We start from the raw sequence: 26,387 nt of genomic DNA, 5'->3' as shown, positions 1-26,387 counted from the left end.
AGGTCACCAAAAAGAAAAGCAACAATCGGAGGGGGAAAAATTGTGAGTGTAAAGCTGAGTCTGGCTAAAAGCAGCAGCACTCAGGTAGAAAGTCCCAATGAAAATGCCTTTTGAAAAGTTTTAAGGAGAATTGCAATGGTTGCCCAAGCTCTGCATCAGTGCCCCCTATTTTGGAGAAAATTTTACAGATGCCCTACAAGCAGCTTAATGAAGAAATGCTATAAATCATCTCAGAGGCAACAAGAGGTACTAAAACTAGCCCCTTCCAATGGATACTGCCACCGAAAAAAAAAAAAAAAAAAAAAAAAAAGCCTATGTTCTCCCAATGAGGTTTTTCAGAAATGAATTACCATTAAGTGCCAAGAAGAAAATTAGCTATGAGCTTTTAAATTTAAAATGATCCCCTTTTTAATTGTAAAACAGTGGCACTTAACTGCTATTGATCCTGCTGAGACACATTAGGGAACAGGGTCACCATAACTGTTAATATTCACTGCTTAGTGAAAGAGCATCAAAGGACATTTTAATGTCACAGACTTTCTCAGGGAGTTTTTAAAGAAGGTTTGAATCAGCTAGCCTATGAATGAAAAGGACATGAGGTAGACAAATGTAGAAACAAATGTGATAGCAATTTTCTGCTAATCAAATCATAACTCAAGATTGATTTTTTGGCAAAAGTTTATGTCATATAGATTTCCAAGGCTGGTCGACATTTAAAAGTCAGAGTATATATTTTCTATAGACTAGGACTTTTTAGATGATCGTCCAATAGGGAATGTTTGTTTATTTTTGAACATAAAAGTGTAAGAGAGTGTTTCCCTTCTGGGGAAGACCATGCATATTTCAGAGGTAAAGAGTGTGAAATGTCAACGGTATCTTATTCAAAACTCAAAGTCTATTCTACCTTTTTTGAAATGTTTATTGAATGAGACCATAAACCATAGGTGAGTCTTCAGTTTTTTAAAGATAGAAATTACATTTTAGAACACATTCAGAGGGGGTTTTCCTTCTCCTCTTGCCTGTATCCTGCAGTGAATTTGTGGCATTGTGGATTTCTAGAATGCCAAACTTTGCGAAGACAGAGAATTGAACAGAGATTAAAATTAAAGCCCCCCATTCCCAAGCCTGCTCTTACATAAAAAAGAAATACTAAGAAGGTAAATTTAACATCATATTGGAGTTTTTTTATTTTAAAAACCTTTAGGCAATCTTTATTACTAATCAAAACATGTCTTTGCGTCTTTACAATTCTTGTTGCTCGCTATACCAAAGAACTCTTGCTAAAATAGCATTAGCATTATTTTGGTCCCTAGCTCAAAAATATGTCTTAATTGCCTACAGAAATCTTTTTTATTTTTCTGAATAAAATCTTTCAGGAATTACTAAGTAACAAGGAAATCAACAAAAGGACATAAGCGGTCTCTTTAGGCAGCTTAAATTCTTACTGTTTAAAAGAAGATATTTCGCTCTTTACGGCATCACTGAGGTGTTCTTGGGAGCATCGGGGAACTGATAGAAGACCACAGACCCACAAAATGTATTCATTCTTAGATTCGCAGACTAGATATTTACCAAATACATATTCTCTGGGCATCACTCTGGAAACCAAGGAAACTCCCCAGGGCTTTAAGGAAGTCACAACCTTAGGAAGAGAAAGATAACAAGAAAATTTGATGTGAAAAGTGCCTTAATAAAGTTCTGTTCAGAGCACTATGAGAAAGTAGAGGCTGTGCGTCTATCTGGGATTGAAGAGGTGAGAAACATGTTCCCAAGGGCATGATTCCCATGGGCTGAATTCTAAGAGTGAATTGATGTTGGCCCAATGAAGTCTTAGTCTTAAGACATCTTGAGCAGGAAGAAAATAAAATTAAAAATGCAAATAGTGGGCATGTGAATGGCAGGAAAACAGCAAGGGCAATGGAAGCCAAACCACATAATGCTAAGTAGTGTGAATTTTATTCTATAAAATAATCTAGGTCTTTGTGAAGAAATCTCAACAGGTAAACGATGTGATTAGAATTGCTATTAGTATTATTACTTACACTTCCAATGACATGGACATGAACTGAAAGGGATAAGCTGGGTTGGAGGCAAGAGACCAAAGTTGGGATGTCTTCATCCCATTGTGAAATGGTAAAAGACTTAATTATGGAAGGTGCTTTAGAGATGGAAAGAAGTGTGGTCTTGGTGATTACGTGGAATTGGAAAGAAAGGAGTTGGGCATGTCAAGAGTGTCTATTGAATTTCTAACTTGGATGACCATGTGAATGACCTACACTTCAACCATACACTGTAGTTAGGTTTCCTGAATGATTCCACTATCTATGGTGACCTGAAATATCAGGAGAGCCTTACTTAGGATACACATGAGTCTCATTTGGGGCTTACAGAGGTTATTATCAAAGTGTATGTGTCCACCAGGCAATTGAATATGTTGGTCTACAACTCAGAAGACAGATTATATAGGAAGACATCCTAACTCTAGAGGTCCTGAGATGGGCTTCAGGAGCCTCTCAGCTTTTTAAAATTCTTACAAGATTGTTTATTCTCATAGCTACATTAATATGGGAAAATTCATCATATAAAATAGATTTCCAATGGGGTCAATAATCAAAGAACTACCTATATAGACAGTAAAGGAGACTCAAATGTGACAGTCTAAGCATTATCAATGTTTATGATATTGGAGTTGGCCTAAAATGTGAGGACATCCATAATTTTTCTCCATTTCTATTTCTAAACCTGTGCTGTTTTACCAAATCCCTCTTCTCTGGGGAAATAGTTTTACTGCTTTCCAAGGAACCCATGTTCTTTCCTTCCTCCAAATATTACCCTCTTGACCACCTGTCAATTTCTTACTGCATGTCCTAATCTCACTCTACTTAAAGATACAATTTGTGAAGTTTATGGTTATTTTCCTTTCATCAACCCGAAGAACCCCCTCCCTCCGATAAATTTCAGCCAGCCTCTTGTCCATAGGTTTCATTTTGCCCTTACAACATACCTAACACTTAATAATGTTTCAAAATAAATACATAAATTTTACCTTGAGAAAGCTCTTGATCTGATTTTGTGTGGTTCCTTAATGATCTGTGTAAATGTATGTATATATGTGTACATTTGTGTATATATGCAAATTATTTGCTATATTCTACCTACCACCTAGACTAAAAAAATCATTGAGGGCAATGTCTATATTACATTTCTTTTTTTTTCATTTTATATAAAAATTAACATTATTTTTTTTTACTTTTCTTTTATTATTATTATTATTTAATAGTTATTTCCCCACTACAATTTTTTTTCTACTATCCAGCATGGTGACCGAGTTACACATACATATACACATTCTATTTTTGCACATTATCATGCTCCATCATAAGTGACTAGACATAGTTCCCAGTGCTGCACAGCGATCTCATTGCTAATCCATTCCAAAGGCAATCATTTGTATCTATTAACCCCAAGCTCCCCAACCACCCAACTCTCTCCTCCTCCCCCTTGGCAACCATAAGTCTATCCTCCAAGTCCATGATCTTCTTTTCTGTGGAAAGGTTCATTTGTGCCTTATATTAGATTCCAGATATAAGTGATATTACATGGTGTTTGTCTTTCTCTTTCTGACTTATTTCACTCAGGATGAGAGTCTCTAGTTCCATCCATGTTGCTGCAAATGGCATTATTTCATTCTTTTTTATGGCTAAGTAGTATTTCATTTTGTGTGTGTGTGTGTGTGTGTGTGTGTGTGTGTGTGTGTGTGTTTATACACCACATCTTCCTAATGCAATCATCTGTTGATGGACATTTGGGTTGTTTCCATGTCTTGGCTATTGTGAATAGAGCTGCAATGAACATGCAGGTGCATATATCTTTTTTAAGGAAAGTTTTGTCCAGATATATGCCCAAGAGTGGGATTACTGGGTCATATGGTAGTTCTGTGTATAGATTTCTAAAGTATCTCTATACTGATCTCATATATTACCTTTAAGTATAATTTGGAACACATAGTAAATATTTACAAGGTAAGAGATCATAAGAATAAAGAAAAGGATGAAGGGAAATAGGGAGCACACCAAATTCAGTAGAAAGTGTTGCAAGCCGAGATTTGGAAAAGGAAGTACCAATTTTGTCTCATCCATTTTTAAAATATTTGACCTCTAAAATGAATAAAAATTTGTCTCCCTTATTTATAACATGAAAATGTTGGGAAAATTAAATTATATAAATCCTTTTAATAATATACAAATATATTTTATAAAGTGTACTTAAGATAAACGTATTATATGTGGAACAAAGAAGAATTCCTATTAATAAATATATATTAATTAATCATAGGAAATTTAATGATAGTTCATAATATTTTTATTTTGTTTCCTAAGTGTAGTTTTAAATGATTATATTATTTTTTAATAATGAAATTAGTTGAATGATTTTTTCAATTGATTCCAATTCCAAATGAAACAAATGTGAACAGAGTAAAACATTTAGCAAAATCTAAACAACTAAGCTACTAAATTTGTGGAAGCAGTTAATAATTCTAGCCAGGATGAGTTAAAAATCATCATCCCTTAATTCTGGTGGTAATAAACCATTTTTAGAAGAAGTTAAATGTAAGTGTATAACAATTTACATAGAAAGACTATTTCTAGAAATAGATCAAAAATACATTCATGATAAAGCAACATAATTTTTTGAAAGAAATAAACTAAATTTAGAGACTGTGCCAAGTATTATTCTAGAATAAGAATTTTTTTTTTTTTTTTTTTTTTTTTTGTCTTTTCTAGGGCCGCACACATGGCATATGGAGGTTCCCAGGCTAGGGGGCGTAATCAGTGCTGTAGCTGCCAGCCTATGCCAGAGCCGCAAGAATGCCAGATCTGAGCCACGTCAGTGAACTACACCACAGCTGAAGGCAACGCCAGAGCCTTAACCCACTGAGCAAGGCCAGCGATCGAACCCACAACGTCATGGTTCCTGGTTGGATTTGTTAACCACTAAGCCATGACAGGAACTCCAAGAATATTTACTTTTAAAAAAGATTTTTAATTTATATTTTATATAATAGTTTGTATTAGAATATGTATTAAATACTCATAAACCAGGACATGACTTTACATATATGTCTGCACATCTGTGATCAGTGCTCTGTTCTTCAGTTAATCAATACTCAGAGCCTTTGCAATAAGTGCATCAAAGGGATTGATCAAAATATTTATTTTCCATATTTTTTCTGTATCTTTTATTCAAAATTTGAGTCCATGGAGCCTTGCTTCTTGATAACTTTTCCAGAAACAAAGTAATTTTTTTTTCACACATATGTGAAATAAGTCACTAAATTTGGGATGGTTAAAAAAAGGTGTCAGGAAGGAAGAGGGTAAGAACAATGTGAAGATTAGAGCAGGAAGAGGTGTTTTTTGAATGATCTCTTCGGAGTGATTACAGAAGCAGATTCTAATTAAGTCCCATTCTCAGAGTTGTAGATTAGTAGAGAAGGGGCCTGAGGGCCTGTTTGTTGTGAGAGAGAGACAGACAGTGAGGAATGTTCCCACCATGCCCTGGAGCCATGAACCTGAAACTACACACATCCCCTGTCCTTGCCTTCATGGCCATGACAAGACTGCAGATTCCAACACATACACATTTTGAGGGGACTTCTCAAGGAAAGAAAAAAAAAAAATGAATTACAAATACAAAATTAGTTATGATTAGAAATATTCATTTAGAATAAGAAAATACATTAGAGGTTTTTGAGACTTGGAAATTCAAGTCAATTTTTCTGTGGTCACCTTAGGAGTTTGCTGAAATGCTTACAGACAATGGTTCCAAAGGCAAGGTGGCTTTTCCTCACCTGATTAAGTCTCAACCCAGCACCTCCCAGTGCTCACAGGGACCCACTCATAGGACCCAAGGAGCTTAAGCTTTGTGGTCTTGGCAAGAACTCTGCCTCTGGCACAAAGAATCCATAAGAAGCCATTGGCTCCACATTCCATTCGCCCCATGTAAGAGACTCAGACAATGCTCTGCGAAAAAGGCATCTGTACTTTGAAACACCGGTTTCCCAGCAAAGAAAAAACATTGTTATGAAATGGACAGTGAGCTTGTAATTGTTCCTACAGCTTGACTGCCTTACTTTGTACCTGTCACAATTCCTGTGAAGACAAGTTTCAGGCCTGTGTGCACAATATGGTAGGTATGTCCCCACCAGCCCACAACTTGGAGCTCAGGCTGCCAACATTACAGATGAAATTACTCCAAACCCAGCAGCCTGCACTGTTTAGTAATCACAGGGCTGTTATAGGCCTCATCATGGAGTTTCAGATGTGAGGATATAAATTGATTGGTCTGAACCTATGCCAACTGTTGATGAGAGTTAAGAAGTCACAACACCTCTCTGTCTGTTCTGACACTCTGACAGGTCAATAACATTGAATTTGCACTTCAGAAGTAGAGCATTATTTAAAAAAAAAATAATCCAGTTGCTTTGGTAGCTGACAGACAAGAGTGTCAAAGAATGTGATAAGGGTGTGAACTCTCTATTGCAGCCTCCTAAACAGGAAGAATGGAGCATCTCAGAGTGGAAAGGTTCAGAAAGCTCACCTTGCATTTAAGTGGAAGGACAAGACAAAAGAAGGCCAGAAAGATAGTAGTAATGGGATGCAGAATATCAGAATCCAAGTAGTCTAGCGGAAATAGGGTTTTCGGATATAACAGAGGACATTAATTTACCTTCCAAATTCGATATACATTTATAACTTTTTTAGTGTAAGTGTATCCCAAATGTTGCATGGGATATATTTATACTAAAAAAAAAAAAAAAAAAAAAACCTACTTCTTATGTATCTGAAATTTAAATTACCTCAAGTCCTATATTTTTATTTGCTAAATCTGAAAATACTAGCTAGAAATCCAAATAAATGGGAAACTAAATTAGTCAGGATCATTCAGTACTAGGAAATAGAAAACAATGCCAACTACTTAAAGGAAAAATGAAAATAAATGTTGTACAAATATATGGTCAAATGATTTTTTGTAATGGGGGAGATAGATTTGGACAAGGAAAAGGGGCTAGAATACCTGGATATTTTATGGAAAAGATAAAATTTAATCCCTATCATACATCATGCACAATAAATTAACTTGAAATAGATCACATACCTAAATGTAAATGTTAAAACTATAAGGCCTCCAAAAGACATAGAAGAATTTCTTTGCAACAGGAGGGAGGCAGAGATTTCTTAGGACACAAAAAAGGAACTAAGTATGAAGGAAAAACTGATAAATTGTTGTCTTAGATTGAGTTCCCTAAAGGCAGAGCTTGAGAGAGGGCCTCTTGTGTGAGTCATTTATTGAGTGAGTGCTTGCAAGTGACATCTCTAAGGGAGTAAAGAAAGCAAGATAGGGTAGTGGAGGAAGTACAGCAAGGAAGCAGGATTAGCTCCAGCCCAACATTTGTCTAATCCCACAAGGAGCTGCAGGACACAAATGTCTCCTCTGTGTTGTCCAACATGGAGGTCAGGGGACAGGCACTTTTTACTTCAATAACAGCCTGTCATTTGTCTAAGCCACTTCAGAAGAGAGCATGGCATCCTAGTTATTTCTAGATGAGATGGTGCTTCTTGGCTGCAAATAATTCTCCTGAGAAGCCTATTTCCTTAAGCCTTTAGCAAGTGACAGTCACCCTTAGCTGGGAATGGGTCTATAAACATTGGGCACCATCAAATTTAGAAACTTCCAACTATTGAAAGATGTCAGTAAAAAAATGAAGAGTCAAGTCAAGTATTAGAAGAAAATATTTACAACTCATACGTCTGACAAAGGACTTATATCCAGAATGTATAAAAAATTCCTACAAACCAATACAAACTATCCATGTTTTAAAAAAGAGTAAAGATCCTGAAGATAGAAAATCCTAAAGATTCCATGAAGGCAGCTTTAGAATTAATAAATGTATCAAAGCAGCAAGATACAAAATCAACATACTAAAATCAGTTGCATTTCTATACACTGAAAATGAACAATCTAAAAAGGAAATTATGAAAACAATTTCATTTACTATAGCATTAAACTAATAAAATACTTAGGAATGTGCTTAGACAAAGAGGTGAAAGACTTGCACAATGAAAACTACAAAACATTGCTGAAAGAAATGAAAGAAAATAAAAATAGAAATACGAATTATGTTTATGAATTGGAAGATGATATTGCTAAGATATCAATACAACACAAAGCAATCTACAGATACAATATAACCCTAACAAAATCCCAGTTCATTTTGCAAAAATAGGAAAACCCATCCTAAAATTCATATGGAATCTCAAGGAATCTCAGATAATCAAAATATTCTTGAAAAAGAAAAACAAAGCTGGAGAATTCACAATTCTTGATTTCAAAACTTACTGTAAAAATATGATAATCAAAACATTGTGGTACTGTCATAAAGACAGACACACGGATCAATGGAATAGAATAGAAACCCCAGAAATGAACACTTGTATTTGTTACCAAGTGATTTTTGACAAGGGTGCAAAGACCATTCAATGGAGAAAGGACAGTCTTTTCAACAAATGATTCTGAGAAAACTGGATATTCACATATAAAAAATAAAGTTGCACCTTTACCTAAAGCCATATACAAAAGTCAACTCAAATTGGATGAAAGATTTACATGAAGACTGCAAATTATAAAACTCAGAAGAAAACGAGGAAAAATCTTCATAATATTGGATTTGACAATGATTTCTTAGATTTGATACCAAAGGCACTGACATCAATAACAACAACAACAGCAACAAAAACAAATTAACGAGATTTCATTAAAATTAAAAATCTTTGTAGGAGTTCCCATCATGGCACAGTGGAAACGAATCTGACTAGGAACCATGAGGTTGCAGGTTCAATCCCTGGCCTTGCTCAGTGGGTTAAGGATTCCATGTTGCCATGAGTTGTGGTGTAGGTCGCATATGCTACATGTAAAAGAATGAAATCAGAACATTCTTTAACACCATACACAAAAATAAATTTAAAATGGATTAAAGACCTAAACATAAGACTGGATATTATAAAACTCATAGAGGAAAACATATGCAGAACACTCTTTGACATAAATCACAACAATTCATTACTTTATTCACCTAATAGAGTAATGAAAACAAAAACAAAAATAAACAAATGGGACCTAATTAAGCCTTTGCTCAGGAAAAGAAACATTAAAAAAAAAAAAAAAAAGACAACACACACTATAGGAGAAAATCCTTTGCAAATGAAGTGACTGACAAGGGACTTATCTCCAAAATATACAAACATCTCATACACCTTTATACCAAAAGCAAACAGTGCAATTAAAAAATGGCCAGGGACTTCCCATTATGGCTCAGTAGCTTAAAAATCCTACTACAGCAACTTGGATCACTGTGGAGGTGTGGTTTCCATTCCCAGGCCAGTGAAGTGGGTTAAATAAAGGATCTGGCATTGCTGCAGCTCTGGAGTACTCCACAGCTATGGCTCAGATTCAATTCCTGGCCCAGGAACCTCCATATGCCATGAGTGTAGCTATTAAAATAAAGTCAGAAGATCTAAACAGACATTTTTTCAAAGAAGACAGACAAATGGCCTAAAAGCACATGAAAAGATGTTCAACATCACTAATTATTAGAGAAATGCAAATAAAAACTACTATGAGGTATTGCCTCACACCAGTCAGAATGGCCCTCATCAAAACACCTACAAACAATAAATGCTAAAGAGAGTATAGAGAAAAGAGACCCTCCTACCCTGTTGGTGGAAATGTAAGCTGATGCAACTACTATGAAGTACTGCATGGAGGTTCTTAAAAAACTAAACGTAGAACTATCATATGCTCCAGCAATATCACTTCTGGGCATGTATCTGGAGAAAACCATGATTTGAAAACATACATGCACCCTGCTGTTCATCACAGCACTATTTACAATAGCCAAGACATGAAAACATCCTAAATACCCATCAACAAAGAACTGGATAAACAAGATGTGGTACCCATTAAAAAAGAACAAAATAATGCCATTTGAAGCAACATGGATGAACCTAGAAATTATCATACTAAGTGAAGTAAGTCAGAGAAAGAAAAATATCATATGAGATCACTAATACATGCAATCTAATAAAAATTGTACAAAAGAACATACAAAAGGTAGCAGTTTCAACAATTTTGAAACCAAATTTGTACTTTTTTATAATGGGAAACATGGTGGTGGAGAGTAAGTTAGAGGGTTGAGATTGAAATATACACACTAATATATATATAGAATAGAGGAAGAACAGACAAAGCCTGAAGTTAATAGAAAGAAAGAAATTATACAGATCAGAGCAGAAATAAAAGTAATGCAGACAAAGAAAAAAATAGAGAAGATAAATGAAACAAAAAGCTCAAGAAAATTGATACTTTTAGCTAGATTCATCAAGAAAAAAATGGAGAAGGCTAAAATCAATAAAATTAGAAATGAAAAATGAGAAGTTACTTTTGATACCACAGAAATACAAAAGATAATAAGGAATGCTACAAGCAACTACATGTCAATAAAATGGACAAACTAGAAAAAAATGTAAAGATTACTACAAAATACAAAAGATAATAAGGAATACTACAAGCAACTACATGTCAATAAAATAGACAAACTAGAAAAAAAAATGTAAAGATTACTACAAAGGTTGTACAAAGGTACAACCTTCCAAGACTGAATCAGGAAGAAACAGAAACTATGTATAGGCAATCACAAGTTCTGAAATCGAAACTGTGCTTTTAAGATTTCCAAAAAAAAAAACAATAGTCCAGGGCCATAGCAAACACTAGAAGTGTTAACACCTATTCTGCTGAAAGTCTTCCAAAATTTGCAGAGGGATACTCTGAGCTCATTCTATGGGGCCACCATCATCCTGATATCAAAACCAGACAAAGACAACATGAAAAAAGAAAATTACAGGTCAATATAACTTATGAATATAGATGCAAAAATCCTCAACAAAATACTAGCAAAAGTATTTTAAAAGGATCCAAAAATATATAAAAAGGATCATATACCAAGATCGAGTGGGATTTAGCCCAAGGATGAAAGGATTCTTCAATATCCACAAATTAATGTGATACATCACATTAACAAATTGAAGATTAAAAACCATATGATCAACTAAAAAAGATGCAGATAAAGCTTTTGACAAAATTCAACACCCATTTATTATAAAAACTCTCCAGAAAGTGGACATAAAGGAAAACTAACTCAACATAATAAAAGCCGTATATGACAAACCCACAACTAACATTCTCAACAGTGAAAAACTGAAAGAATTTCTGCTAAGATCAAGAACAAGATAAGGGTGTTCAACACTTTCACCACTGTCATTCAACATAGTTTTGGAAGTCCTGCCATGGCAATAGCAGAAGAAAAAGAAATAAAAGGAATCCATATTGAAAAAGAAAAAAGTAAAACTGTCACTGTTTGCAGATGACATAGAAAATCCTAAAGATGCTACAAGAAAATTATTAGAGGTCATTAATGAATTTTGTAAAGTTCCAGGATACAAAATTAATACACAGAAATTGATTGCATTTTTATACATGAAAAATAAAAGATCAGTAAGAGAAACTCAGGAAACAATCCCATTTACAATTACATCAAAAAGAATAAAATACCTAGTAACAAACCTACCTAAAGAGACAAAAGATCCATAGTCTGAGAACTTAAGACAGTGATCTAAGAAATCAAAAATGACACAAGCAGATGGTAAGATATATACCATGCTCTTGGATTGGAAGAATCAATATTGTCAAAATGACTATACTACCCAAGGCAATCTACATATTCAATGCAATCCCTATTAAGTTACCAGTGAAATTCTTCACAGAACTAGAACAAGATATTTTAAAATTTGTATGGAAACGCAAAAGACACTGAAGAGCCAAAGCAATATTTTTTTGTTGTTGTTGTTGTTGTTGTTGCTATTTCTTGGGCCCCTCCCACAGCATATGGAGGTTCCCAGGCTAGGGGTTGAGTCGGAGCTGTAGCCACCGGCCTACGCCAGAGCCACAGCAATGCAGGATCCGAGCTGCATCTGCAACCTACACCACAGCTCACGGCAACGCCGGATCGTTAACCCACTGAGCAAGGGCACGGACCGAACCCGCAACCTCATGGTTCCTAGTCGGATTCGTTAACCACTGCGCCACGACGGGAACTCCCCAAAGCAATATTGAAAAACAAAAACAGAACTGGATAAATCACTGACGTACTAACTTCAAACCATACTACAAAGCAACAGTAATCAAAACAGTATGGTTATGGTACTGGCACAAAACCAGAAATATAGATCAGTGGAACAGAATAAAAAGCCTAGAAATAAACACAAGTACCTATGGTCAACTAATCTATGATAAAGGGAGAAAGCGGAGAAAAGACAATCTCTTCAATAAGTGGTTCTGAGAAAACGTCACAACTATATGTAAAAGAATGAAATTAGAATATTCTGTAACACCATACACAAAAATAAACTCGAAATAGATTAAAGGCCTAAATGTAAGGCCAGATAACTATAAAACTCTTGGAGGAAAACATAGACAAAACACTCTTTGACATAAATTGCAACAATATCTTGATTGTCCCGACTCTTAAAATAATGACAATAAAAACAAAAATAAACAAATGTGACCTAATTAAACTTAAAAACTTTTGCCCATCAAAGGAAACCATAAAATAAAAATAACCCTTAGAATGGGAGAAAATCTTTGCAAACAAAGCAACCACCAAGAGATTAATCTCCAAAATATGCAAACATTTCATGGAGTTTTATATCAAAAACACAAAAAAACCCAATCAAAAATGGGCAGAAGATCTAAATAGGTATTTATACAAAGAAGACATACAGATGGCCAAAAAACACATAAAAAGATACTCAACATCACAAATTATTAGACAAGGGAAGTTAAAGCTACAATGAGGTATCACCTCACACCAATCAGAATGACTATCATAAAAAATATATAAACGATAAAAGCTAGAGTATGGATAAAAGGGAACCCTACTGAACTGTTGTTGAACATAAATTGGAGGACAGTATGGAGGGTCCTTAAAAAACTAAATAAAGAACTGTTGTATGATCCAGCAATTCTACTCCTGGGCATATACCCAGAGAAAACTGTAATTTGAAAAAACACATGCACCCCAGTGTTTACTGCAGTGCTATTTACAATAGCCAAGATATGGAAGCAATTTAAATATCCATTTACAGAGAAATGGATAAAGAAGATGTGATACATAGACAATGGAATGTTATTAAATAATAAAAAAATGAAATAATGCCATTTGTAATAACATGGTATGTTACCTAGAGATCTCTATGTTACCTAGAGATTATCATACTGAGTGAGGTAAGTCAGACAGAAAAAGACAAATATATTCACTTATGTGGAATCTGATAAAAATGATACAAAAGGGCTTATTTAAAAAAAATAAACTTTCAGATTCCAAAACCTATCTTATAGTTACTGTAGGTAAAACCATTGTGGGGAGAGAAGAAGGAATTGGGAGGATGGAAACAATCTATACACACTACTGTTTAAGATAGAAGATTATCAAGAACAAACTGTATAGCACAGGAAAATCTATTCAGTAGTTTGTACTAATCTATATGAAACGAAAAGAATGGATATATTTATATGTATGACTGCTTCCCTTTGCTGTACACCTGAAACTAATACAACATTGCATATCAACTATACTCCAATAAAATAAAATATTTAAAAAATTGAAAAAAAATTAAAATAAGTAACAAGGACCTGCTCTATAGTAGAGGGTAGTCTACTCAATACTGTGTAATAACCTATGGGAAAAGAATCTGAAAAGGAATAGATATACATATAGGTATAACTGATTTACTTTGCTGGGAAAAGAATATGGGAAAAGAATGGGAAAAGAATCTGAAAAGGAATAGATATACATATAGGTATAACTGATTTACTTTGCTGTACACCTGAAATTAACACATCTTTGTAAGTCAGCTATACTCCAATACCAAATATATTGGAGAGGTAAACATGGAGGTACTTACCAATCATACCTATTTACCTGACTTCCCTGTCTATATTTCTGACCCTCAGATGTCCATGCTCTATGAATTTATGCAAGAACATGTATCCATCTAGAGAACTTATAGAGTGAATAATTCATAACATTAAGGAATTATTTCATTTTGCATTGGAGTTGATATGAAAGATGCTATGCGATTTAAAATGCATGTTAGGGAAGCTCCCTGGTGGCTTACTGGGTTAAGGATCCAGTGTTGTCCCTCTTGTGGCTCAGGTCACAGCCAAAGTGTGGTTTGGATCCCTGGCCCAGGAACTTTTGTAAGCAGTGGGCACTGCCCAAAACAAAAAATATACACATTAGGGGGAAAAGGATCCTGCAAAGATGTTGGAATACCAGGAATCTATTTCTCTACCCAGACAACAATCACACTCGCAGAATATATCTGATGTAACTATTTTGGAACTCTGGATTCTCTTGAAGGTTTGCAACTATCAGGGGAAGACTTGGGCAGTAAATTTCAGCTCCTAGTACAGGAAATGAAAGACAAAAGAACTATAAGGTATACAGAAAATAAATAATGGAATAATAGAAGTCCACACTTATCAATAATTACCTTAAATGTAAATGGATTAAGTTCTCTCATCAAAAGACAGAGACTGGCAGTATGCAAAAAAATACCATGACCCAATTATACGCTGTCTAAAAGAGATTCACTTTATATACAAAGACACTAATATATGGAAAGTGCAAGGATGGAAAATGATACTCCATGCAAAGAGTAACCAAAAGAAAGCAGGATATCACAATACTAATATCAGACAAATTAGAATTTAAATCACAAATTTGTTTTAATGAGTGAAAGTTTCTGTTTTGCAAAATGAAGAGAGTTCTGGAAATGGATGGTGGTGACGGTTGCACAACACTATGATGATATCTAATATCACTGAAATATACACTTTAAAAACACTTGAGATAATACACTTAATGGTATGTATATTTTACCAGAAAAAAATTAAGAAAAAAATGGTATAACACATTTGTAAAATGGTAATTTCTAATAAATATAAACATATACTTATTCCAAGAAACAGAAATTGAACTACTAGGTATTTACTTTACTCCCCAATTTAAAATATATGGCCACACACACAGACACAAAAAAAAAAAACTTGTACCAGGGTATTAAAATGTTTATATAATGAGCCTTTTGTTTGTAAAATCCAAAATCCAGAAATAACCCAATATCAATCAACAGGGGAATGTATAAACAATTCTTAGCATATTGATACCATAAATTAAAAGTCAGCAATAAAAGAAACTAACTACTGTTACCTACAGCAACACAGATGTGCCTTGAAAACATGCTGAATGAAGGAAGAAAAAGATGAAAGAGAGCCCGCTCGGTAATTCCACTACATCAACTTGAAGAACAGTCAAAACTCATCTAACATGAATGGAATTAGAGACTCTCATACTGAGTGAAGTAAGTCAGAAAGACAAAGACAAATACCATAGGATATCACTCACATCTGGAATCTAACATACGGCACAAATGAACCTTTCTACAGAAAAGAAAATCATGAACTTGGAGGATAGACTTATGGTTGCCAAGGGGGAGTGGGAGGGAGTGGGATCGATAGGGAGCTTGGGGTTAATAGATGCAAACTATTGCTTTTGGAATGGATTAGCAATGAGATCCTGCTGTGTAACACTGGGAACTATGTCTAGTCACTTATGATGGAGCATGATAATGTGAGAAAAAAGAATGTATACGTGTATGTGTAACTGGGTCACCATACTGTACAGGAGAAAAAAAATTGTATTGGGGAAATAATAATAAAAAATTTAGGAAAAACTCATCTGAGACACAGAAATCAGAACAATGGTTGCTTCTAGGGTGAAACATGGGAACTGACATGAAAGGGTCAAGCAGGAATTTTACAGGGTTATAGGAATATTTTCGTTTTGAAAGGGATAGTGGGTTACAAAAATATATACATTTTCTAAAATGCATCAAGTCATGCACTCAATGTCTGCGTGTTTTATATTATAACGTAAATGATGCCTCAATAATTTGTGTTAGTTTATGTAGCTAAAATGCCATGGGCTAAATGAGTTTTAGGGCCATCTGAATACTGGAGCTTAGGCAAGGTCATTGGCTCTTTCTCTCTCTTGCTCTCTTTCTCCTTTTCCTCTTCTTTTCCCCATTTCCTCTACTTGCCTCTTCCTGACTGCTTGCCTGTATTCTGGATAGTCTTACTCCACATAGCCACAAGAAAGTTCCCACCATGCCCTCAGGAATCCTTAACTGGCTCGCAATGCTAAAATCACCCCAGGATTAAAATGCCATATTGGCTGAATTTATTCACATAAGAGAAGAAACTTGATACAATGTTTATTTTAACTGCTTCTGAGCCAATTGGCTGGCCTGATGAAGCCATTCTGGGCACACCAAACCTCAGAGTGAACACTGGTTATAGATTCTCTGATCTAGGCAGGTAAATTACCCATTTGGAGATTGCCTTTGGCCAGTTGAAGAGAATACTTAGAATGGCTCATTTATCTGGACATTTATTGCTGTTTTTATAAAAGTCATGATAGGTCTTAAATACATCACAGTCAGGCATTCTGAGACAGAGACATTATTGATTTTGCTCTCTGAAGGGGTCACATTGAGAAAATAGAATCAGGTCTGAGCGGGAAAGAGGATGGCTCTGAGCTTCATCTCAGATATAACCCTGCTACATAACCAAAAATAAACCTTTATCTTTCACACAACTCTGTTTACAAATTTGGTTTGACTTCTACATGCTTCTCTTCCTGTAAAAGTTCAATAAGACTTTCTAGAAATCAATTGCTCCACAGTACCCAAATAAAATTGTCAGATAATTTTCTTCCTGGACCTTTGGCCAGCTAGGGATAGGCCCTTTATTTTTTCCTACATCCTTTTTTAAATCTAAAAGCTAATTTTCTTCTTGTATTCCCTAACTTAGGAAAATTCACTTCCTTAGGTTCCTTGTTTGACTTCTTTTCCTCCCATCTTCTATATTTCACTTCGGAGGTCTGAAAGATTTTGGATACAGTCTCCCACTAGGCTTTGTCTAACTATACCCCACAAATTTGTTTTGTAAATAAGGTTTTATTGGAGTATATCCTCCTCCACTTCTTTACATATTGTCTATGGCTTCTTTCATGTAAAAAATGGCAGAAATTAATGGTTGGAAGGATAAAGTACAGCCCACAGTCCTAAAATATTTCCTACCTGGGCTTACCCAGAAGTTGACCCACCTCAGACCTACATCCTCACCTTCTCATGCTTCCCTCCACAACGCTAGATCTCAAACATTCTTCTTGGAATAGAATGACGTATCAGGAGCTTAACAGAAAAACTAAGTCATGTGGAGTTGGTCATTTCTATTTATCAAAGTGTGTTATGGGGACGCAACTCCCATATCAGCCAACTTTGTGATTTTGTTCTTCCACAAACACTGAATGACACTCAAGGACTGAGCAGGCCAATAATTCTCTCCAACCCACTTACCCATCCATTCAACCTTTCTCTCTCCATCATACCTCCGTGAAAATTAAATTTTTATACAGATATAAACATATTCCAGTGAATGGATGATCTCTCAGGAACGTTTTCTGAAATCTTTTGTTAAAACTAGCCATAGGAATTGTGTAGAAAATTCTTTTAAAAAATACTAAAATATATTTTTGACAACAGAAACAACTTTGAAATGTCAATAAATAGCTTGGCAATGGAAACCTGTTGTGGGAAGAAATTTGATCATGAAGAATATAGAAGAAACAATTATCTTTGCACAGTAGAGGCAAAGATAATACAGGAGAGCTATTTCACTCTAGGTTCACGATTAAGAAGAGAAAGAGCTGTTTTAAGGTGGATTCCTGCCCAGCTCTTGGTAATGAAGGGCCCAGGGAAGAAGTAGTAAACAGTAAGTAAATGCATTAGGATTGCCCATCCTCTCTTTTCTGAGATAGATGACGCCACAAAACGAAAGGGCAGAGCTGTGCATGGCTTAGTCACTGACACCAACAATCCAACAAACTTCTCACCATTATCACCTCCGTTAAAGTCAGAGCACAGCAGAGGCCCCAGACCTGTTCCCAGTCCTCTTTACCTCTCCCCACATGAATTGGTGTTTGTAATGCCCATGCCTCTTTCGCAGTTTAATACATCTGCTTCCACAATCAGCATTATGCAACTATATTAATTCAATAGAAAATTGAATAAATGTGTATGCCTTTCTTTCTAGCTTCTGGGTAGACTTCCTTTACTAAACTAGTCAGTTACATCCATCCACATGTCCTAACCTACCTTGGAAAATATTCACAGAGCCAGTATGATTTCCACATCTTTAGGGATGATGAAAATGTATGTGGTTGGGGAGTTTGGAAAACTGGTTATTTTTATTTAAAGTTGTAATTCAAGTTTAAGATTACCTTACAGCTCTTTACACACAGGTCTGTGGTTTGAAGGTCAGTTCTTTGTTTCTGGGTCTGGGCTTTGTGCTCAACTGATATTTGTGGGAACACATTTAATAAATATGGATATCGTGGAAAAACATTTACCTAATTTAAGTAAATTTACCACATTGTATATGTCTTTCTATATCTTGGTATTTCCAGTCAACACTATATTTGTTTAAGCTGTAAATGTATTATTCCATTTATTTAAGATGGTAATGTGAGTACATATATGCCTGGTTTGTTTGTTTCAATTGAGTGCATTACTCCATCCATTATGAGAGGTATTCAAGTAACTTACAATTTTCCACAATTACAAACACTGCTCTGGGGACATATTTGCCATCATATCCCTGTGTCACAAGCAGGGGTTTCCCGAAAGTATATTTATCTTTCAATTTCCTGGTTTCTATTAAGGTTGAACATTTTATCCTACCATGATTGGCCATTCAGATTTCTTCTGTGAACAATATGTTCATGTTTTTTGCTTTTTTCTTTTTTTCTGATGTTTTTGTTCTTGCTTAATACCAGATATTCCACACGAAACTTGACTTTTAATTGTTAACTTGTGCTTTGTGTTACACATATTTTTGGCCAATGTGAGGCGTATCTTTCAACTTTTATTAATATTTTTTTTTTCTCTTTAGGACTGCACCTGTGGCATAAGAAGGTTCCCAGGCTAGGAGTCACCTCGGAGCTACAGCTGCCAGCCTACACCACATCCACAGCAATGCACCATCTGAGCCATGTCTGCAAACTACACCACAGCTCACAGCAACACCAGATCTTTAACCCACTGAGAGAGGCCAGGGATTGAACCCACAATGTCATGGCTCCCAGTCGGATTCATTTCTGCTGCGCCGCAATAGGAACACCGCATCACTCCTTTATTAGTGATCTTGTTATACTGAAGTTTATCATTTTAGTGAGTCACACGTATACTGATTTTTTTTTAATTTATAGTTTGTATGTCATATGCAAGATAGTGTTCTCTATACAAAAATTATGAACAGATTATTCTATGTTTTCTGAAAGTTTGAAAGTTTTAGTTTTCATAGTTTTACATATAATCCATTTCAAAATGTTTTTTTCTAGTCACTGTTCCCATGTGGATACCCAGTGGTCCTCATGCCATGTATAACATAGTCCATCATTTCTGTACTAAATTCCAATGTCATGTTGCAAGTTCACATATATCCATGAGTCTGCCCTTAGGATCTCTATTATGTATAAGCATTCCAATATTTTAGAATCAATTTGTCCAATCCAACCAAAAAAATATATTTTGGGGGGGATTTTAGCTGACATCTAATATACATCATAAACATCATAATATTATGTAATAATATTCAAAAATTTATACTGCCAAAACATCCCATTCGAGAACAGAGTAATTTCTCTTAATTTAGAATTTTTATTTTGTTAGATTCACTGCTACATAACTAATTTGTCTTTCTGGATGTACAGCATGGTTTTTGGTTTTTATATTATTATTTTTATGATCTTTTTAGGGCCACACCCACAGCATATGCAGGCTCCCAGGCTAGGGGCCACTGGCCTACAGCACAGCAATGCCAGATCTGAGCCTCGTCTTCAACCTCCACCACGGCTCACAGCAATGTTCAATCCTTAGCACACTAAGCGAGCCCAGGGCTCAAACCTCTGTCCTCGTGGATGCTAGTCAGATTTGTTTCAGCTGAGCCATGATGGGAACTCCATGTTTACTTGCTTTATACTATTAGTAAAAACAATTTAACCAAGTAAAGAAGTCCCTTTCCATCAATAGTAGACTAAAAATTTTTATCGTAGTATTGGATTTTATCTAATGATTTTTATATGTATTGAGGTTTTAATATATTTTCCTTAATCTAGCAATTCTAGACATTCTAATATCTCACCATATTTCCACCCCTGTGTTAAATTCCACTTGTTTGTAATACAATTTTTAATGCATTTCTGTATTTAGCTTTTTTAATATTTCATATGGAATCTTTACCTTTATATCTATTGATAAATTATTATATCTTTATCCATAAAATTGGTTTCACAAAATGAGTTGAATAGGAGCAGCTTCCCTTCTTATTTAGTTTCTGAATTATTGCAAATATAAGGATTATTTTTCTCTCTGCATCTTTGACAAACTTATCTGTAAGATCACCCCAGCCTGATTCTTTTAGGGATTGTATGGCTTATTTTCTCTTTCATCTTTTTTTAAATTGTTTTTCATTAGCCCCTTCTGGTTCTTTTGTTGTTGTTGTCGTGTTTATTCTTGATGTGACAAAGTTATTTGTATTGGCTGATTTTTTTTAACCTTTTAAATGTTTTTTTTCCAAAGATAAGAATTTAACCTTCAAATTTCACTCTAAATACTTTTATAGCTGCATTTACAAGTTTTGTTATATAAAACTATTCATGTTGCTTTCTAAATACTTCAGCGATTTCCTTTTTTTTTTTCCTCCTGCAACTCTTGAATTATTAAGAAGTGTGTTTTATGTTTTACATTATTAGTGTTTATGGTAGGCAGCCTGGAAGATGGCCTTCAGTGACCCCACCTCCTGGTATCTGTGCTTTCCTGCAATCACCTGTGAATGTGGCTGGAACTATGAACCCTCCTCTAGGACTCCTCTCTGATGAATTTATTATGGACGAAAATGATAGAATATGCCTTCCAGGATAGCTTGCAGTAAGACCCTCTCATGCTCTCTTGCTCCCTCACCCTGCAGGGTGCCATCCGCCATGTTATAATTTGCCCCTGGGTCAGGCCCACATGGCAAGGAACTGGGAGAGGTTTCAGGCCAGCAACCTGGAAGAAACTGAATTCTGCCAACAACCACAAGAATGAGATTGGAAGTGAAAAAGATGTGTTCCTGATTTAAAATGAATTACATAGCCATATCTGTCCTTTGTGTTAGTATTATATGCACATTAATAATTATATTGTCATAATTAAGTCCGTGTGTATAATTATATCATTACGTCTTATACCAGCAAGAAAATGAGTTTAGATGATAGGTAAATCTTCATCAAACCCCTGCTTCACCACTTATTTAACCCATGAGCATTCATGCAAATAGTGCTACCTTTTCTGAAGGTTGTGTGATCAAGTAAACAACACAGTGAAAAGCCTGGCATATCACATAATAAACACAATTCTGGAAAATATTTTCTATTTGTTTATTTATTTATTGGCAATACTTGCAGCATAGTGCTGAAGTACAGACTAGTGATCCAAAGTGCAAGAAGGCTTATGGGAAGACCACATGTGTCAGATAAGCTTCCTTTAGGCAAGAGTACTGTGGGTCATGAGTGAAATGTTAATGAATAAACTATATATAAAATAAGATGTTTTAAACAGAAACACACATAAAAAAATGTGATGTATTGATTGACTGACTAAAATGTCAAGACCAGAGTCTGGCAGGAACCTAAGCCTCTGTTTTCTCTAGAAACAATGATTTCACATTCACCAAGTGTTCAGGGTGACTTTATAGAACATAACTACCCCAAATAATGAGAATCAACTGTATATATATAATATTAATTATATATAATCAACTGTAATTATATTAATGTTTTATTTTCTTTTATGTTAATAATATTTTTTAAATTCTCTGTAGTAAAATTTTTTTCAGACAGAAAGATTAATAATTTGTATGATTACTAGTACCACTGCATTGTCAGGAATATGAAACCTTGCTCTATGACAGTGTCCGTAATTTAAAATAAGGAATTCTCTATTGGTGCTGGAATATTTAAAGAACACCACCACCACCAAAAAGAGCACGGAGTTGATTAACTCAAAGAAAATAACTTGGGGAATAAAAGGAAGTGGTTGTGGGTATCAGGACCTGGAAACTTAGACCTTCAGTGCGGAACCACCTTTGATCTGCTGCTCAAACCTCTAGAAAGGGAGTCAGGCTGATTCTGTAAGTGGCAAGTGAAGCTGGGACCGGAAACAACTGCATTGCTAGAACAATGCTGAAGCAACAGGAAAGAGAGGGGAAAGATCTAGCCCCTCCTTCATTCTCCAGTCCTACCAACTCTCCCTGTCGTCAGCCTTTGGCAAGGCCTGCACAGGGGCTAACAGAGACAGCAGGCAGGGCCAAAGTGCACTCTCAGAGTCTGTGCCTTCATATCGCGGAGGCGGGCGGGGTGGAAGCTGGGAGACAAGATGTAAATGACTGTCAGGGCACTGGTCTCCTTTCTCTCAGTCTTCAGTGAATATATACCCAGGGAAACAATGGTTTTAGTTAGAATTCATTCAAGCAACACACTGGGAAAAGTAAGTTATACAGTTATATAGGCTCTGTTCTAGGTATTTTTAGCACTAATTGTCTCAAAAACAAAAATTAAAAAATTAAACAGACATTTTATGAAACATTGTGCGGGTCTAGTGATTACTTGTATAAAATGCCTAAAATATAATCTCTTCAGTCACTCAGAAATACAGTTTATTCATGTCTGATATGTATAATATTAGTTTAAAGATCACTAAGAAATAAAATGTATCTTACTTTTTCCTCTGTATGTCTCACACCAGCCTGTGGACAGAAACAGTGCAGATCTGACCTGAAACATGAGAAAGTCAGATAAGTATACATCATATTTCAGAGAATTTTAGTCATGAGTATACTCACTGAATTTTTAAAACTGTCTCCTACATATGGGCTTAACATCATTTTTATCAAAGAAAAAACCAAATAGTTTCTATCAGCTGAAACTGCCTGCAAGAGCTTTTGTTTTCAGAGGCTATAAAAATACAGTAAAAATAAGTGAATAAATTTGTTGCAAAAGCATATGATCTTTATTGGGATTTCATCACTGAGTAATTAAAAGATTGATTATGTTTTGTCAGCAGTTGAGACAAAGTTGGAATCTGAAGTCAATAGAGGATTTCATTTTTTCAATTCTACTGCTTACTTATCAGCTTTCATAGAGGAAATTTGCAAAATAATACTGAATACATCACTGGGCATCAGGTTCTTTGTGATTGGGATGCTGACTCTCCTCTTTTAAGTGTCCATAAATATCACCTTTCACTGGACCACAATAGAAGGGAGATGCAAATAACTAAAAGAGGAAATAACTGGACCGTGCCTTTTTATCCTATGAATTGATTTCCTACTCCTACTTATCACAATCCTATATAAGAATAGGAACCAGAGATATTAGCAGAAAAACAGAGGGAAAAAAACTCATTTGCTAGCCTCTTTAGCAATGCTGAGGTTCTCATTCATTTTTCTCAAGTATTAAACTAAAAAGGATAAAATATCATTACTTATAATCCCCTACCCTATCTCCCATCCCACCATAAAAACTCTTATAAACAAAGAGGATTCTCTCTCACTCTATCCCATCCTCTCTCTCTCTCCCTCTCTCTCTCTCTCTCTCTCTCTCTCTCTCTCTCTCTCTCACACACACACACACACAAAATGAGGCAAATTATGTTGCATTGAAGGTAATTCCATGCCCCCCAAGATCTTGTTGACAAAGGGGTTTTATCACAAAGACCTAAAAGGAGCAGTTAAAAAGAAATGAAGCTACTTTTTGCCAAAGGGGTGGGGTGTGCTTACCGAGCCCTTCTCTCTTTTTCATTTACAAATTAGATTTTTCTTTACTCTTGGAATCTGTAGAGCATATTGTATGCAAAGGGGCAGTTAGTTCTTGCCCCTTGTAATTACAACTTAATTAAATCTCTTTGCAGAAAGAAGAAATGCCAAGGCCAGAAAACATAAGTCTATCCTGGAGATGGAAGAGGGGAGTACATTTTTCAATGAAAAGATTTCCCATCACTGAGAGATGGAAAGACAAAGGAAGTCTTAGACCTTTGAAGGGTGAGGGGAATTTTCACGTCTGCCTTTGTCTCATGTTCTTATACTCCTGTCTTTCCCTCATTCTTGAAAAGGGCCATCCTAGGAACATAAAGTTAGGGATAAAGGAAGGAGAAAGTCCACTGGATGGGTTGGGGAGAGACCTACACCACTGGTTCCAAAAGCCATTTGTAGTTTATTTCTAGACATTTCAAGTGGATAGGCCTCCTCTAAGGTCTGCAGGAAGATGTTCTCTTTCTAGATCTGTGTCTCAAGGTATGATGTTGGGCTGTGCAGACCTGTTAATGCAAGGGATCGTACCACAGTAGCTGCTGGAAACCATTACATTGTTTCCTTGGCCCTTAAGGTACTTATTGCTATGGACATGCTTTCTGATGTTACTCTGGTTTCAGAGACAGAAGGCATGTGGTCTTTTAGCCTACAGAGCAAAAAGGAAACATGAGGTGCTAGTCCAATGATCCCATACCTTGCTCAGAGTCCAAGAGGGAGCACAATCCATGAGACAGGCTTCACAGTCCAGGGTGTGCTCTCTTTTAAATATGTAAGTGAATGGTATGTGGCCTCCAATTGGGCTCCTTCCCTAGGCACGTAAATGTTAGGGGTAGATTTGGGAAAGCCCTTCGTAACTCTTGGTCGGAACTGACAGCAATTAAATCTAAATTGCAATTAGTCACAGTTTTGGAATTTTTGGTAAATCCTAATTTAAAATCATATGTTTTTAGTAGTTGTCTAAGATGCATGTGCAAATGGTATATCAGTATCTGGATGAAAAACATATTTAAACTCTTGAGGGAGGCAACCTCAATTTAACTGGTCTCCAGTTGAGCTTCTTCAATAAACTCCAACACTGAGAAATGAAGTGCATTTTAGCCATGGTTGTGTTATATAATGATGATGAGAATAAGAATGTAATAATAGTATTATCATTTTAAAGCCACTACTTTTTCTTAAGCATTTATTAGCCTCAAGTTCTAAGGGACTTTACATGTGTTAATTCATTTAATCTTCACACTACCCTCTGATATCAAAATTATTCATCATTACTTTATAAAGGAGGAAACATATGCACAGAGAGATGGAGGAACTCACCCAATATCACACAACAAAGAATTGTGGAGTAAGGACTCAACTGCAGATAATTTAACTCCAGAACACAGGCTCTTAACAAGTATGCTGTTGAGTAAGAGTCTGAGGAGGTGAATGCTCCATGTAAAAACATCTGAGGAATTTTGAAATGTAGTTCAAAACATCACCTAAGTCATTCTATCAGGATTAGGTCAGGACTTTTATCTCATGAAAAAGAAAATTTAAGGAAATGAGAGGGTATGGTTTCATCAACAGGGGAAACAGAAAAATAGAGAATGTACTGGGGAATTGGGATCTCACTCTTATGAAGGAATAAAAAAAACCCCTGAGGCAAGCATGCTGTATTGTTTTTAACTAGAGACATCTTTGGAATAAAAAGTCTACAAACTGAAGTATAACATCAGAATCATTCCCACCCTGTTCTCAAGGATTGGGAAGCTAAGTTAAACCAGAAGGAGGTGGCTGAAAAAGCCAAGCCAACTTGAGAATGAGCTCTCTCCATTTTATATTCTCCTTGGCTCTTCAAAGGAGAGCAGTGATGAAATTCTAGGGCACTGAAGTCACACAGTCCCGCCTCCCCCCCACCCCCCACTCTGTCACAGATTCTCTGACATGACCTTGGTAAGTCACTTCAACTCTGTAGAATGGGGAAGGTCTTTACACCCAGCTCATGCTACTGTTTGATGATTAAATGAGTGAGACAATGCATACAAAGTGCTTGAGACAGTCTGGCACAGAGCAAGGATTCGGTAACCTTGGCCAAGACTCTGGGAGAGATGCTTGACTCTCTTTAATCTCTTTAATCCTCAGCCAGTCCTTTGGCTCGCCCTTCAACCTTTGCACATAGTCAACCCTCCCTCATGCCTTGCACTGTGACTGTGACCTTCCAAGCATCTCTGTGATGCCACAGCATCTCCAGCCTAGATTAT

At 35.7% G+C, this 26,387-nt stretch overlaps 1 long non-coding RNA gene across 2 annotated transcripts in view; it reads right to left on the bottom strand.

Moving 5' to 3' along the window:
- Positions 1 to 26,387, bottom strand: part of LOC106504490 (uncharacterized) — a 754,869-nt gene that overhangs the window by 105,690 nt on the left and 622,792 nt on the right. For both annotated transcript variants that reach the window (XR_014810930.1, XR_014810927.1), the window contains 2 exons: positions 23,056 to 23,110; positions 1,446 to 1,642 (listed from right to left, as the gene is read on the bottom strand). This is a non-coding gene — a long non-coding RNA (uncharacterized LOC106504490). The remainder of the gene's footprint in view (positions 1 to 1,445; positions 1,643 to 23,055; positions 23,111 to 26,387) is intronic.

This window comes from Sus scrofa, chromosome 7, assembly GCF_054392235.1.
Source record: "Sus scrofa isolate SSC_HxYL_T2T_F1_AM1 chromosome 7, Sscrofa_HxYL_maternal_Yorkshire_Landrace_v2.0, whole genome shotgun sequence".
Classification (NCBI taxonomy): Eukaryota; Metazoa; Chordata; class Mammalia; order Artiodactyla; family Suidae; genus Sus; species Sus scrofa.
Note: the sequence above shows the minus strand (reverse complement) of the source record. Positions and strands in the feature narration are given on the sequence as shown.